Raw genomic sequence first — 4934 nt, forward strand, 5'->3', positions numbered from 1 at the left:
AATCCCAAAACCAAAAATAGAAGCTGGTGGTTGGGATTATGGTCTTAAATGGTTAATTCGGCTTGATGGAGGTCATTTCTTCATCTTGTTATATTTAAAAAGAAATACAACTAGTCTAACTAATTTATTACAACAAGTCAACAAATGAAAAAAAAATACCTATTTATCTATTACATCTTATGAATAAATAAATATCAACCAAACACAACACAAATGTCCAAATGGATTGTTTATACACGATAACATATCAAATATTATAACAAACAACTCTTTGTTTTTTCTAAGACAACTTTTATATAACCAAAATGCATGAAAAACGGATATATATAAAAATGAACAATTTTAACCAAGAAGTTGTCAAAGAAGACAAATATGGATTTTTCTTAACAAAAAGAAATCCATGCTTGTTTTCCAAAAATCAAAGATTATCAAACATAAAAAAATCATTCTAACATATAAAAGATGGCTCTGATACCACTGTTGGTTTTTGATATGAAATATAAGTTTGTTTTTAACAAAAAACCGACAACGGAAGACATTAAAAATAACAAGTTTATTTTTAGTTCATAACAAAGCCAAACCATCATGGATCCATTTATAGACGTTAGAATGAAATAAAAACAATCATACGATGTTTTAGAGATAACCTTTGAAGCCTTTGAACCCACTTGGTTTTGGGGTGTTGATGAAGATGTAAAGATCAAAGAACATGATCTTCTCTACAAGTATCCATCATCAAGATTAAGGCAGTTGGAATGCTAGTTTCTTCTTGTATTCTTGAGTGTCTAAAGCCTTTTAGTGTTTAACTCAAGTAAGCACTAAAGGGGACAACTCAAGAAGGATTCTAATCACCAAAGTAAAGCACCAGACTACAAAGAGATCATACTCTTTCATACTTACGGTTTTAAGGTGAAGAAAGGAAGAAGAAGAGAGTGTTTTCCCTTTTTCAAATGCAAGCCTCATGCATCTCTTATATAGAACATGGAAGGTAATGGTTTTACATTAAAATAATATAAAGTAACTCTCCTATTTTCAAGAAGCATGGGCAAGGCATGGAGGTTGACAAGCAACCTCCACAATATTATATATATATATATATATATATATATATATATATATATATATATATATATATATCTTTACTATATTTTTAAGCATATTGAACATTTCTTGAAAAATTTAAGAGGTACAATCTTTACAACAACAAGTACCATAATCTAATGCAAATACCACTAATCTTTATTTTATGAAAATCAAACTATTAATTCTTACCAAATACAACTGACACCAGGAATTGAATTGAGGAGATGATTATGGAAATCCATTCTGAAAATAAATATTAAGCTTCACATACAACTCAACTAGACATAATCGCATACAGCTCAACTAGACATAAATAGACCACGAATTGGTCCTTACTAAAATTGGATCTCGCCTAAATTTTGTCTTGTGCGCCTTTCACTTCTCTACTTTAGAAACCCTAATCTCAAACATCATCAAGCAGCACTCTGCTTTGTGTCTTCCTCTCTGCATCAATGTATCTCTTTCTTTCAACATTAAATCATACTTGATTCAAACACCACTCACAACCTCCAGACTACTAATCATCGCTATCGAACACCTTTTACCACCAGCACACCATCAAATAAAGACTGCAGCTTCACCACTTTCGCCCTTCATTTCTCTCTAAAATACCCCAAACCAACGTTGGCTTCATCACTAGCTGCTTGAAATAGGTGTCACCCTCTGTGTCTCTTTCATTTGTTATCATTGCTCCTCTCAAATGATGGCCAAAAGCATTCTATAAAAAAAGCCTTAACACAAACAATCTTCCACCGTCTCTAATTCACTTCTAAAGAATTCCATTCAGAAGTAATTTTTTCCGAAGACCTCTACAAGATCCTATTTTCTTTTAACCAATTCAAGGTAACCTCTTGATACTCGATGCTTCTCACTTTCTCACATCCAATCTTTCTTCCCGATCAAAATACTCAATCTCATGATTTGAGATGTCTCTGTTCTAAAACCTAATGCTGAATTATTGTAGGTATGTGTCTTTTGTTTCCAGTTTTATCCAGACCACGATAAGCAACCTTCCTCACGTCTATCATATCTCCCCACCAACCTACGTTCCCACTTTCAAAATCCATCGACGATCTTGAGAGTTGATGCCTTTTTTCATTTGGTGGTGTTTGGTGTCATGTGTGTGTGTGTAATGTTTTCTGCTATTTGATGGTGCCTCCCTCACAAAATCTGAATAGCCATCTTCACCAATTGTAAACAAGGTTTATTTATACACAATCTTTCTATATCTATGTGTATGGATCCAAATTTGAACAACACATGTTTTTCTGTGGTGTTAGTATATATTTGATTTTTTTCATTTATGTGGTGTTGTTATAATTTTGAATATGAATATGCAGAAAAAATGAAATCAACTGGAAAGATAGAGGAAGAAGTTGGTGTTTTTTTTTCTATGGTAAGTTTCTTATAAATGTGTTGAAATGGTTTTGGAGGTGTTTTAATTTTACTAACATTTGTTTTCATTTTATGAAGATTATGTTTGCTAGAAAACTACACGCTTCATACTTTGAACATGCTTTTGCTTCCAACACTGAACATTTTCCATATGATAAGATGCCAACATTTTCTCCCAACCAACGCCTAACACATTATAATTCCCCCAAATTCCAATTCATTTTACTAATTAATTTCATCACTTACTAACTCGTTGATTGGCTTGAAGGTTCATATTGGTATAACTTCGTGGGTGAGAAGGGGATAATCAACTTGAATGGCCACTACATCCTCAAGTCTTCTTTCTATATCTCTAAATATAGAGAAAAAGAACTTTGTGATTTATTTATGTGTAATAACCTTGCTTATAACCAATATAATTTTTATGCGTTTTTATATTAAAAAAAATCATTTTTTGACCTATCCTTTTGGCAGGAGGCAACTTGTGGATTACTGTAAATTTCATATGAGATAGGTATGCTAAATTTTAGTTATTAACTTTATACATGTTCCATGCTATTAATCATTTTGTTTCATGTAGGGTAATATAAAAAGATTTATTTCTAGAAACATAGTTTGTCATTAATTTCATTTTGAAGTTTGGAATCAAAAATAGAAAAGTTCAAAGTCAATTTAATTGTATCTTAGTTTTCTGAAAATAAATATTTTAATATCATCCTGAGTATATGTGATATTTTCCAGTTCTGGCCCAAATATTACATATTTCCATTTTGGTGCTAATTTGACCATTTTGTAATGTTTTGGTCCTGTCATGAATAAAAGGACTATGTGACTATGTGTATAAGATTATGTTTGTGTGTGACTGTATGTTCATATGTGTCTATGTATGTGACTGTTTATCTATGTGTGTTTGGATTTCCTAAGCAAAAGAAGTTGTTGCTGTCAAAAGTGCTCAATATATTGTTGAAGCCAAACCCCAGGTATATATATATATTTTTTGATTTCATGGTCATGTTTTCTATTGAAGTCATTTGAATTGTATTTTTACTCATTGTATAGTCACATAGTTCGTGGACCGCTCGGGTACGGGAACGAGGACCTGGAACATTGTTCGCTAGGTTGGATGTATCGGGTACAGTTGGGGTAGGTCCATTTCGGTACGTCCCAGTTTTTGGGAAGGCAACGATTGGATCGTAGATCATGGCATGTTCGGCGAATTCTGTGACCATGGCTTTGGCAAGGCAGTTTTTAACGATTTTATCTTTAAAAATGATTCCTTTAGCTTACTTATATGTTTTCTGGTGTTGCCCTTGCTGTGTAATACAGGGGAGGTTTGCATTAACTGAAAAATATATCAAAAGTATTTGCATTGTTAGAAATAAGTTGTGATTCGCTTTAGATGCCCTTTTAAAGGTATCTATAATAAAAGTTGTAATTGACATATCCATATATGAACCTTCAGTTTATATACATCCTACTGGTTTGGTAAAAAGATTGTGTAAGAAGATGGAGTTCTTTATATCCCTAGAGTTTATTATGGGTGACATCTTGATTGTGTTTTTAATGGACATGTTTATCTTTAAATGCATTTAAACTTTAGTTAAAGTTATAAATTGTTTTGATTTTTTTTTCTCCTGTTTCTACTCTTTATTACTTCTATGTAATGGTGGCTTAATGGATATAATAAAATACTTCTATATTTTCCTGTCAAATAAATTGCATATGGAATCATCCTCATCAAAAATTTATTCTAAACCAAGATAATCTTTTGCATACCGGTACAATGAAGAACATAAATTATAAAGTTCACTACTACAAAAACTTAAAAACAAAAAGTACACCGCTATAATTGGTAACACGTTGTTGAAAAAAAAAAAAAATTGAAAGTAATTTAGTCGGGTGTATAGAGAGATTAGAAGTCTACATAAAAGACTTCAACCATAATATTAAATAAACACAAAAGGTGATGTTTGGCGAATAAATACAAAGTAAAAAAAATAACTTTGATTTTTAAGTCTTCAAATAAGAGTGTGAGGAGAGATTAGATTCAGTTTTCATTTTTTTTGTCTCTATACATTTACATCTTGATGCATAGGTCAATATTTACATCTTGATGCATATGTTAATATTTATAAAATAAAACAACATTCTTATAGTTTCAACCCGGAACAACAACAAACGTTTAATTTTAACAAAATTGTTGCACCGTCTTCTGCATTTCCGTACACTTGCCTTTGCTGAAAAACAAACCCGCTGAAAAGAGCCGACAATAACCACTAGAATCACTATCGAGCATCATCACCGCCACATTAAATGAACGCAAAGGGTGATGTTTGGCAAATAGATACAGAGTAAAAAAAACATTGATTTTAAGTCTTCAAACAAGAGTGTGAGAAGAGATTAGATTGGATTTTCATTTTTTTTTCATTTTTTTTGTCTCTATACATTTAGATCTT

At 31.6% G+C, this 4934-nt stretch overlaps 1 long non-coding RNA gene across 4 annotated transcripts; it reads left to right on the top strand.

Annotated features, from left to right (window-relative positions):
* Positions 1-1387: 1387 nt before the first annotated feature.
* LOC145100044 (uncharacterized) lies at positions 1388-3953 on the top strand. Of its 4 annotated transcripts, none has more exons than XR_013704784.1 (5): positions 1388-2285; positions 2424-2869; positions 2953-2992; positions 3403-3458; positions 3538-3953. It is a non-coding gene; the product is annotated as an uncharacterized LOC145100044 (long non-coding RNA). The 4 variants fall into 4 exon arrangements; XR_013704783.1 differs by having other exon boundaries at positions 1388-1926; positions 2048-2285; positions 2424-2992; XR_013704785.1 differs by having other exon boundaries at positions 1388-1926; positions 2069-2285; positions 2424-2992.
* The last annotated feature ends 981 nt before the right edge of the window (positions 3954-4934 follow it).

The sequence above is a fragment of the Lactuca serriola genome, chromosome 4 (genome assembly GCF_051521515.1).
Source record: "Lactuca serriola cultivar US96UC23 chromosome 4, Lser_US96UC23_V15, whole genome shotgun sequence".
NCBI classification, from domain to species: domain Eukaryota; kingdom Viridiplantae; phylum Streptophyta; class Magnoliopsida; order Asterales; family Asteraceae; genus Lactuca; species Lactuca serriola.